The sequence below is a fragment of the Galeopterus variegatus genome, unplaced genomic scaffold, assembly GCF_000696425.1.
Source record: "Galeopterus variegatus unplaced genomic scaffold, G_variegatus-3.0.2 Scaffold10244, whole genome shotgun sequence".
In the NCBI taxonomy this organism is placed as follows: domain Eukaryota; kingdom Metazoa; phylum Chordata; class Mammalia; order Dermoptera; family Cynocephalidae; genus Galeopterus; species Galeopterus variegatus.
This window is the reverse complement of record NW_007736355.1, coordinates 24,729-36,747: the sequence shown is the minus strand read 5'-3', so window position 1 is coordinate 36,747 and position 12,019 is coordinate 24,729. Positions and strand designations below refer to the sequence as shown.

The 12,019-nt window shown below is 40.0% G+C and overlaps 2 pseudogenes; both read left to right on the top strand.

Moving 5' to 3' along the window:
* Positions 1-2,997: 2,997 nt before the first annotated feature.
* LOC103609880 lies at positions 2,998-3,445 on the top strand (annotated as a pseudogene).
* A 4,941-nt stretch (positions 3,446-8,386) lies between these two features.
* On the top strand, positions 8,387-11,789 carry LOC103609881 (annotated as a pseudogene).
* The last annotated feature ends 230 nt before the right edge of the window (positions 11,790-12,019 follow it).

Below are 12,019 nucleotides of genomic sequence, written 5' to 3'. Positions count from 1 at the left end.
GAAAAAAAAAAAAAAAAAAGATGGCACCATCCTGCATCAGCTTGGGTCCCAAGGTTGGGGAGTGGGGAGCACAACACTTGTACCAGTGTTCTAAAGCAATTCAGTGTGTGTGTTCTGGGACACTCCCAAGACTTGGCTCTGGGTTCATCCTGCCAAATCTGCAGGCCACTGTGGTGAGGATGGGGTTTGGTGTCAGTCCTCTGCCTACATTTTGGCCACAAGGAAAAATTATTCCTGCACCAATCCCTGTGTCAGAGACATGGTGGCTGAAGCTCTGTACCTCTCTCTCCTTTCTATGCCACCATCATGGGACTTCATGCTCCATAACGATCACTCTTACACAAACCCACTGATGCTCTCTTCAATATTTTGTTATCTGTTAGTTGTTCTGGTCCTTTTCTGTGGGAGAAATGCACACCGGGCACCTCTAGTCCACCATCTTGCCCCATCTCTGGGCTATCGTTTGTCTATTTTTTAAATAGCTTTTTTCTATTGTGCTTATTTTTTGTATATTTCGGATATTAACCTATTACCAGATGTATGGTTTGCTAATATTTTCTTCCAGTCTGTAGGTTGTCTCTCCACTCTGTTGATCATTTCCTTTGCTGTGCAGAAGATTTTTAGTTTGATAAAATCTCATTTGTCTATTTTTGCTTTTGTTGCTTGTGACTTTTATATTCAAACCATCATTGCCCAAACAAATGCCATAGAGTTTCCCCCTAAGTTTTCTTCCAGTACTGTTACTATTTTAGATCTTACTTTTTAAATCTATTTTGAGTCAATTTTTATATAGAGAGTGAGACAAGGGTCCCAAGAACTTTCAGAATTATTTTTATAAATAAATAGAAAACATACATCGCATTATCACTATGAAATAAATTAAATTTATAATTAATTAGCTCTTAAAAAAGAAATTCCTGGGAGAAGATGGCTTCACTGGATAATTTCACCAAATATTTAAAGGAAAACATGCATTTTACATGAAGTATTTCCAAAAATAGAAAATAAGGGAACATTTATGAGTTAATTTTATATGGCCACATTACCCAAACCAGAGAAAGACAAGGAAAACGAAAAAGGAGGAGGAGGAGGAGATAAGGAAGAAGCAGAAGTAGAAGGAGGAGAAAAAGGGAGAGAAACATGAAAAAATTAGAAAAAGAAAAAAGATGACAGTAGAGCAATATTTGTATTAAACTCAGACCCAACAATTTTCAACAAAATAGTATTTTGAGGGCCGGCCCGGTGGCGCACTCGGTAGAGTGCGGCGCTCCCACCGAGGGTTCAGATCCCATATAGAGACCGGTCCGCTCACTGGTTGAGCGCGGTGCGGGCGCGACACTGAGGGTTGTGATCCCGTTACTGGTCACGAAAAAAGACAAAAAGGAAAAAAAAATAGTATTTTGAGTCACCAATACATAAAAAGAGTTATACACCATAATTAATTAGTATTTATTTTAGGAATATAAGCCTGCTTCAAACATTAGAAAACCAATTAATGAAATTTACTTTGTTAATAGGCTAAAAAGGAAAAATCATATCATATCAATTGAAACAGGGAAAAGCATTTACAAAATTCACCATCCAGTCTTGATTTAAACAAAAAATTCTCAGCAACTTAGGAATACAGGTGGACATCCTCAACTTGATAAAAAGTATTTTTAATACCCTTTAACTAACATTATATTTACTAATGAAATACTAAATGCTTTTCCCTTAGGATAAGAAGCAAGGTAAAGATATATCTTCTAATCATTCTTATTCAAGAAACAATCGTACCTTCATAACACGTAATATATTCAATGATAAGAAAGAAAAAATATTTATTGTTACATACGATAACTTGGATATATCTTCAGAAAATTATGTTAAGTGAAAAAGCCAATCCTGAACGGTTAGATACTATATATGATTACATTCCTATAAAGATAAAATCACAGACTTGGGAACATATTAGTCATTCAGGAATTGTGGCAAGGGGAATTTGTATGACTATAAAAGAGCAACACAAGGAATCCTGAGAATGGAACTTTTTGTGTTTTGACTCTGGTGGTGGACACCCAAACCTATACTTATGATAAAGTTGGATAAAAGTTACCATACACACACAGAAAGTAAAACAGAAAATCTGAAGAAGATTGGTAGATTTTACCAAAGTCCATAAACTGCTTGTGACATTGTACTTTTGTTTTGCAAGATGTTATTATTGTGAGAACATAGAAAAAGAGTATACAGTATTCTTCTTTATTGTTTCTTACAACTGCATATGAACCTACAATTATTTCAAAAAAAATTAAATTAATAAAAAACATCAACTATTAATACATGCAAAATTATCTTTAAAACATTACACTGAGTGGGGATTAAAAAAAAAACACCTCACACAAAACTGCATATACTGTAAGATTCCACTGATATAAATATCTAGGAAAGAAAACTAATCCATGGTAAAAAAAAAAAAAAAAAAGTCGTAACAGTGTTTGACTCTTGTGGGGCTTTGGGAAGTAAATGATTAACTGGAATGGGAGTGGGAGAAAAGAAATTTTTGTAGTGATGATAATTTCAACATCTTACATGAGTGCATGCATTTTCAAACTAGCTGTACTTAACTCAAAAAATGGTACATTTAAGTTTGGATACTTAACCTCAAACAATAAGTATAAAATTTTTAAAAATATGCAAAGAAGCTTAAGTTAATATAAAACCAAGGTTACAGGTTCAGATCCCTGTACTGGCCAGCTGCCAAAAAATAAAAAAATAAAAAAAAAATCACATGGATACATTCTGAAATGTTCAGGGGTTGATGTGTACCAGTGTCTAAAACACATTGAAATGTATAAAATGTGTATCATTCAGGCAATGGTGCAGGCAGTGGTGGCACAGTACATAGTGCACAATGCTTCCTACCAGGAGCAGCAGCAGTGGACACACCCCAACATCACAGCCCCTGCACTGGTGCAGCCATCCTTATTTTCTGTTTTTCTTCCTTTCGCTCCCACCATGGCTGATCAGCTGACAAAAGAACAGACTGCTGAATTCAAGGAAGTTTTATCCTTATTTGATAAAGATGGTGATGGCATCATCACAACAAAGGAACTTGGAACTGTTGTGAAGTCACTGGGCCAGAATCCAACAGAAGCCAAATTGTGAGATATGATAAACAAAGTGGATACAGATCATAATGGCACCTCTTACTTCCCAGAATTGTTGCCTATGATGGCTAGAAAAATGAAAGATATGGATAGTGAAAGAGAAATCCATAGTGAAAGAGGCATTCTCAATCCTTGACAAGGATGGCAATGGTTACATCAGCCCAGCAGAACCACGTTACAAACTTAGGAGACAATCTAACAGATAAAGAAACAGATGAAATGATCAGAGAGCAGATATTGATGGAGACATACAAGTCACCTATGACTAATTCATACAGATAATGACTGCAAAATGAAGACCTACTTTCAACTCCTTCCCCCCCAAAAGAATCAAATTAAATCTTTTACTTACCTCTTGTAAAAAAAGAAAAAAAGAAGAAAAGAAAGAAAAAAGTTTTTACTCAATCTGTTAATATATAGCAAAACTGAATGTCAAAAGTATCTTTGGTCCACACACATGCAAAATCTGCATGTACTGTTTGGTGGTCCTGTCCCTTAAAGATCACATCAATTTTACAATATAAATACTTGAACTACCTTATTGATAAGTAAGCACTTAGTGGATTCCTTAAAGTTCCATTTGCTGATGATTAATCCAATGTCTTTGATGAACATAGATGCAAAAATCCTCAACAAAATATTAGCAAACAGAGAATACAGGAACACATAAAAAAAAAATGATATGGGCCGAGCCCATGGTGCACTTGGGAGAGTGCGGCACTGGGAGCGCAGCAGCACTCCCGCCGTGGGTTCGGATCCTTTATAGGGATGACCAGTGTACTCACAGCACTCACTGGCTGAGCACAGTGCAGCCGGTCTCAAAAAGGACAAAAAAAAAAAAAAAAATGATATACCATGATCAAGTGGGATTCATCCCAGGAATGAAAGGATGGTTGAACATACACAGGTCAATAAATGTGAAACACCACATCAACAAAATCAAGGACAAAAACCATATGATTAGCTCCATAGATGCAGAAAAAGCATTTGGCAAAATTCAACATCACTTCATGATAAAGACTCTTAGCAAATTAGATATAGAAGGAAAATATCTCAACACAATTAAAGCCAGAGTCAATAAATCCACCACTCAAATCATCCAGAATAGGGAAAAGCTAAAAGCCTTTTCCTTAAGAACAGCAGCAAGACAAGGATGCCCACTTTCACCACTCCTATTTAACATAGCATTTGAACTACTAGCCAGCCAGAGCAATGAGGCAAGAGAAAGAAATATAAGGTATTCAGACTGGAAAACACAAACTGTCCCCGTTTGCAGACGACATAATCCTGTATATAGAAAAACCAAAAGACTCTTAGAGCTGATAATTGATTTAAGTAAAGTTGCAAGATACAAAACCAACATGCAAAAATCAGTAGCATTTTTATATTCCAAAAATAAGCTAGCAGAAAAAGATATCTAGAAATCAAGCTCATTTACAATAATCACCATAAATGAATGAATTAATTAATTAAAAACCTAGGAATCAATTTAGCCAAGGAGATGAAAGATCTCTACAAAGAGAACTACAAATCACTACTGAAAGAAATTAAAGAGGACACAGAAAGGTGGAAAGGCATTCCATGCTCTTGGATTGGAAGAATCAACGTTGTGAAAAATCTCATACTACCCAAAGTGATTTACAGATTCAATGCAATCCCTGTCAAAATACCAATGACATTCTTCACAGAATGGAAAAAAAAAAAAAAAAAAAAAAAACAATCCTAACATTCACATGGAACAATAGCCAAAAGCAAATACCCAAATAGTCAAAGCAATCCTAAGCAAAAATAAATAAATAAAATAAAGCCAGAGGAATTACACTACCTGACCTCAAATTTTACTACAAAACTATAGTAACCAAAACAGCACAGTACTGGCAAAAAACAGACACTCAGACCAATGGAACAGAGTACAGAGCACAGAAATCAACCTACGCACTTACATCCAACTGGTCTTCAACAAAGGTATCAAGAACACACAATGGGGAAATATTGTCTCTCCAATAAATGGTGCTGGGAAAACTGGGCATCCATAAGTAGAAGAATGAAACTAGACCTGTACCTCTAGCCATATACCCAAAATTAACTCAAAATGGATAAAGGACTTAAATATAAGACTTGAAACTATAAAACTCCTAAAAGCAAACATACAGGAAACACTTCAGGAAATAGGACTGGGCAAAGACTTTACCAATATGACCCCAAAAATGCAGGTAACAAAAGAAAAAATAAATAAATAGGATTATATCAACCTAAAAAGCTTCTGAACAGCAAAAGAAACAATTAACAGAGTGAAAAGCCAACCTACAGAATGAGAGAAAATATTTGCAAACCATGCATCCAACAAGGGATTAATATCCAGAATATGTAAAGAACTCAAACAATTTTACAGTAAAAAAAAAAAAACCAATTAATAAATGGGCAAAGGAGCTAAATAGGCATTTCTGAAAGGAAGATATACAAATGGCCAACAAACACATGAAAAAAAAAAACAATCCTCAACATTACTAAGCATCAGGGAAATGCAAATAAAAACCACATTGTGATATCCTCTCACCCCAGTTAGACTGGCTTTTATCAAAAAGACAGAATAACAAATGCTGGCAAGGATGGGAAGAAAGGGAAATGTTCCCACACTGTTGATGGGACTGTAAATCAATGAAGCCCTTCTGGAAAACAGTATGGAGTTTCATCAAACAATACAGATGGAACTACCATATGATCCTGCAGTCCCACTGCTGGTCATATAACCAGTGGAAAGGAAATCATCATGTCAAATGGATACCTGCACTCCCATGTTTACTGCAGCTCTATTTACAATAGCTATGAGTTGGAACCAATCTAAACGCCCACTGATAGATAACTGGATAAAGAAAACGTGATATATATGCTCAGTGGAATACTACTTTGCCATAAAACAGAATTCTGCCATTCGCAGCAACATGGATGAAGGTAGAGAAAATTATGTTAAGTGAAACAAGCTAGGCACAGAAAAAGAAATACCACATGTCTTCACTCTTAAGTGAGAGATTAATAAATAATGATAAACAAATAAAATAAAAAAGAAACAATCACAATAATAAAGTTTCAAAAGGAGAGAAGAAAACTGAAGTTACCAGAGGTGGGAAGGGGGAGGAGGAGAGGTGTTTAGCAAGAAATTGGTAAAGGGTCACAAAAAATGATTACATTTTGTTATGGTGAATATACTAATTATCTTGATTTAAGCATCACATATTGCACGCAGGTATTAATATTCAACGTGGTACCCCACACACAGGTGCAATCAATTATGTTTCTTTTCTTTTCTTTTTTCTGACCGGAAAGGGGATCGCAACCCTCCGCAGGGTGTGGTCCGCACCACACTCAACCAGTGAGCTAACCGGCCATCCCCATATAGGATTTGAACCCGTGGACTCGGCACTCCCAGCACCGCACTCTCCCGAGTGAGCCACGGGGCTGGCCCTCAATTATGTTTCAATAAAAAAATAAATTAATAAATAAAAAGAAATGTATAAAAAACAGCAAGATGGATTGATGGTTAGACAAAGGCATTGATAAAAGCATAGAGAGGTTATAAAGTAAATGCAACAAAATGTTAATTGTAAAATCTAGGGCATAAGTATACAGGGGTTTACTGTACAAGTCTTTCAACTTTCTCTTCATAATATAACACTCATAACATAATGTAGGGGGAAATTCAAAAGATTAAGTATGCAAAAGTGAAGAATATATTTTAATAACGTAACTGCATTTGAGCACTCACTTTTTTTCAAATATGCAATTTATTAAGTGGCCTTCTTTTAGGGCACCATAAATAAATTGAAAGAAATAGAATATTTTAAAGAGAAAAAATAAACAAGAATTTTGTATTTAGAAACTATTAAATAGACTTCTATCTCACTATGTTGTTAGAAGGATAGAGAGAGATCAAGACATAAAAATAAAAGGAGGAAACTACTTCTCAAAATTGTAGGATATGACCAAAGGCATATTTACCAAGGGGCAAAAATCAGGACTTGTATTTAATATTCAGTCAAACAAATACTTTTACAGGAAAGGTAGTTAATGTTTCTAGGGTAATATGAGTTGTCTGAGAAAAACAAACTGTCCGTGAAATAAAACAGAACAAAATAAAAGTGTGATGTCAGATGAAAATTATAATTTGTGCATTAAAATTTAATATAAATCTAATTATAATCTCAAAATAAGGATTTCATAGTAAAGGAGAAAAAATATAAGGATCAGCAAGTAGAAATACTAAATAAAAATGTAAATGTTAAAAAAGAAAACAGACAAAAAAGTGTTTATTAATAGACCCGATGTAAACAGTTACTGATTATCCTATTACTCTGCTGAACTGATAGGTAGAACGCTCCCAAACAATCCAGATATAGGTAACGGCTTCCACACACTTTGGGCAGGGGGTCACCAGATCTTGGTCAATATCACCTACGTGGTAATGATGTAAATGATTTTTGAGTGACGGAAGCACCTCTGTCAAGTACCTTCAGAGGCTACCATGGTATGGCTTTGATCGATATCTCACTTTCTTTCCAGAAGATTTCCTTGAGAAACATGTCCCCATACTGTCCTATAGAAGTACTTATCTCGTGGATTGAAGCCTTGAAGGTCGTTTAATCTCCTCGCAGCTGTCAAGTCCAATATCCACAAGAATGACTTTCACATTTTTTCGTGCCTTTCTGGGTTGTCAAGATTTTCAACACGAATTTGATTTTTTTTTTTTTTTTTAATTTTCCTTTCTTTAGGGGGTGGGTGGGTGGTGGGAACAGGGCAGGTTTCGGCGCGACCGTGTGTTCCTGCCCTCCGTCTACCGTCACTCAAGGCTCCTCCGGGAAGAGGCGTCCAGGGACAGCCGGCCCAGGCTGCAGGGAGGGCGTTTCCGGGACTTTGGGCCGCGCCCTCGGGCACCTGCCCCCCACCCCTCCTCCACCCCGCTCTCCCACCCGAGGCCCCTCTGTCCATCTCTCCGCTTCCACCCGCTCCTCCAGGACACCCCCCACGCCCTCCTCTCTCTCCCCACCCTCGCCTCCGCCCTCCGACCCCTCCCCTCTTTGTCCCCCTCCCCCCGTGGTGGCCCTGCCCCCACGGGACAGCGGCGGACTGCGCGGCCTCGGCGCGTCGCGGGACGACCGACTCCCTTGGGGCTACGATCCCGGCACCCAGACAATGCCCCGGGATTCTCACGGCGGCGGGCGGCGGGCGGCGGGCGTGGGGGGATGGCCACGGGGCCGGGAGGTGTCCCTACCGCTCAGCTTTCCAGAAACGCCGCTTCCGGCCGCCGCGCCCTCCACCAAGTTACGCCCCGTCCCTGGCAGCAGCCCGAGCCCAGGGGGCGCCGCCGCCCCGTCCCGCGCGTCCTGGCGACCGTGTTCCCTCCCCTCAGCGACCAGGGAGAGAAAATGGCTCTCGATTTGTCTCAGGAAGCCAAGTCAGCCCCACCTCAAGCCAAAGTTGTGGGAAAGCAGTTCAGAATGTTCCATGCATCTGTTAGGAAAGTCCAGACCTACATATAGTTTAAGAGAAACTAAATCATCTAGTAGTGATATGATCAGTTTTACGTATTTAAAATGTAACTTTTTAAAAAAATTTATTTATTATTTATTTATTTATTTATTTAAAAGATGGCCGGTAAGGGGATCTTAACCCTTGACTTAGTGTTGTCAGCACCACGCTCAGCCAGTGAGCAAACCGGCCATCCATATATGGGATCCGAACCCGTGGCCTTGGTGTTATCAGCACCGCACTCTCCCGAGTGAGCCACGGGCCGGCCCTAAAATGTAACTTTTCTAACACTTTGTGCTAGAGCATGAAGAAGGACCTGCTGGTAGCCCATTTTCACTACCTAATTAACTCCTACTTTGGCCTGCGAAGTGAGGAAATGGATGAGCAAATGAGAAGTAACGATACTCTTTCCATGTGAGATGATCCTACCATCTGACAAATAATATTGTAAAAAAAATGCAGTGCCAATGCCAATAGCCAGGATGCTTTAATGTGTCATACCATGACATAGGACACAGGGATTTGGAGAATAAGCTTAGATCTGTGATTTCAGAACACATTAAGAGGACTGGACTTTTAAAGCAAATGCATATTGCTCCAAAACCAGCGGCACATTTGGCCATGCCACACGAGAATAGTGCTCTGGGCATCCCAGTCCCACCTACCTGCTTTCATCTTTCCTTGCTGCCTTGCCACAGAACAGTATTGCAGCCCTAGACTGCAGCTCTGGGTACTTCTGGGAGCCTCACCTATTCTCCACCTGCTATTGTCCAGTCCCTTGTGATTCTCCTCCCTAGTTCTCTGCCAGTGGGCCAGAGGAACCTCACTCTGCAGCCCTTAGCTCCTCAGCCTTTCTTTCTCATGGGGTCCCAATTAATCAGTCAGTGAATCTTGTGTTGCCCTTAAGTGCACCAGTTGGGCCTATAAATAAGTCTGCTGGAGCTGATGTCCCACCCATTAATCAGACCATCTGCACTGGGATTTTACTCCTCACCCAACCTGCTGGGCCCATAAACAGACCCGATGGGCCTGCTGTCTTTGCTGTCAGTCCCTCTGTCACCCTCAGAGTTCTGCAGGCCATTTCACCAGTGGTGATTTACGTGAGTTAGGCAGTTCAGTCAGAGGTCCTTCCTGCAGGCCAGATGTACCCTGTCGGGGTTATCCCTGGACAACCTGAAACTTCTGGGCTTCTCTCTTCTAGCCAGATGGTCTAATCCAGGGTTCTCCCTGTTGGTGCGAAGGACCCCTCACAGGTTCTCCCCCATGGCCAGACGGTCCCATTGAGGGTTCTCCCTTCTAGTCAGGTGGTCCCATCTAGGCTTCTTTCTCCCAACTAGCCGCCTCAGGTGTCATCCCTGTGAACCAGGGTGTGAATTCGGGCATTCTTCAGCTCAGTCAGTCTGTTGTGTCAGGAGTATTTCCTGTGGGCCAGCCAGTGAGGCATGGGGTCCTGGAGTTCAACCAGCCTATCAGCACCAACATTTTGCTTGTGTACCAGCCAGTCAGACCTAGAGCTTCTCAAAACCCCACTTTCCTAATGTCAGACACAATTGTTGGCCAGCTCATCCCTACAGAGAAGCAAGTGAATGGGATTCCAACCTACACTCTGTCCCCAGTGTCTGTGGCACTGTGCCACCCAGAGGCATCATGACTGTTGCCGCTCCACAGGTGCGCATCCAGCTCTTGCCCTCAGGCACAGTTGCACAGATGGCCAGCTCCATGTCCAGTATGCCCGTGCCTCCAGTGCAGGTAAATGCTGCTCAGAGCATGTTTGTTCAGGCCTCTTCCCTCTGCAGCAGACACTATTCAGGTGCTCAAATAAGCCAATCAGTGGAAAATCTGCCCAGTTTACAGTGAGCTCTTTTCTTCCAGTGTCTACCAGGTTCCTATGGAAGTGGTTCATAAGCACAGTGAGTCCAAGTCTAGAGAAAAACTTGAGCCGGAAAAACTAGCAGCATGTGCACCATTTTAAAAGTGAATGAGAGAGAAAACAATTCTATGTCTCTCTTGTGAGTGCTGAGTCTCAGTGGAGGAGCTCATTCATCACTCGCTAATGCATGCCTTGGAGTGCCTGTTCTGTCCATGTACTTTTCTTAATATCAGAAGTCTTTCAGAGCATACTAGGACTATGCACCACAGGAAGAAGAAGTAACCTCTGGATTATAGTAGCAAAGGCTTTCAATTAGATATCAATGCTATTAGGAACCTTCTATTTCGCCATCTTGATTTTATTACCATGTTGTCAAAGGAGGAGCTTGGGCAGCAGGAAGTCTACTTGGCCGTACTTGCTAGAATACACTCCAAGTCACTCGTGCCTGTGTAGGTCAAGGTGAGGCCTCAGCACTCCTGGCAGCCCTAGCAAACAAGTGTTGACCTGCCCCATTTGCTTTGGCACCTTTGTGACTACTGAAACATATAAAGTGCATTTGAAGAAGACTCACCACATCATGCCAACAGTCCATACAATTCTGAAATTGCCCACTTTCAAGTACATCCAGTGCTGTGGAGTTTACCCTGGAAAAGTGACCCTGGCCGCCATCGTTGCCTACTTGCTGTATCACAGAAGTGCCCCTAAGCACAGCAGCCTAGACCTGTCAATCCAGCCTGATTTTATTGAAACAGTGAACTGGTTGTAGTCAATGGTGAAGTGATACATTTTTCTGTAAACAGAAAGCTGCCTGATGACCACTTTGAGGAAGAAGACCAGAGAGTTGGGGAGAAGCAAACTCTCATCCTACAAGCCCCAGATCCAGAAAAAGTAACAAGTGTTGTGCCTTTTAAAATATAAAGGAATGCAGGACAGAGGGAACAATTTTCAATTATGACACTCTTCAGATTTTAGCATTAGATCCTAAGAAATATGAAGACCGTTATTGTGAAGAAAAAAAGCAATTTCTTAGAGATTATTTCCTTAAGAGACCATATCCTAGTAAAAAAGAAATAGAACTGTTATGGGTGTGCAAAATTCATGTGGCTTCATCTTTTGGAAAAAGAAGATAAACTTGCATGAAAGTAATAAAAAATCACAAGCCTTCTGCAGTTTTAGGCTTTGATATTTCTGAACTTAAGAATGTTAAACACAGATTGAACTTTGAGTATGAATCACAAAACTTGTAAAAAAATAATAACTGTAAAGTACTAGGTAATAGTTTTTTCAATTAAGATTTTTAAAAAATGTTTACTGTGTCGAATTAATCAATTTCAGTGGTCTTTATCCTGCTGTTTAGATTTATTTCAGTTGCGCAGAAAGACTTCTGTATAAGGAAATGAATAGTTCTCTCAGATGTGTTGTTTCCTGCAGTTTGATTTGTAACAATTATTTGGGGGGGGGGGTTCTGTCATTTAAA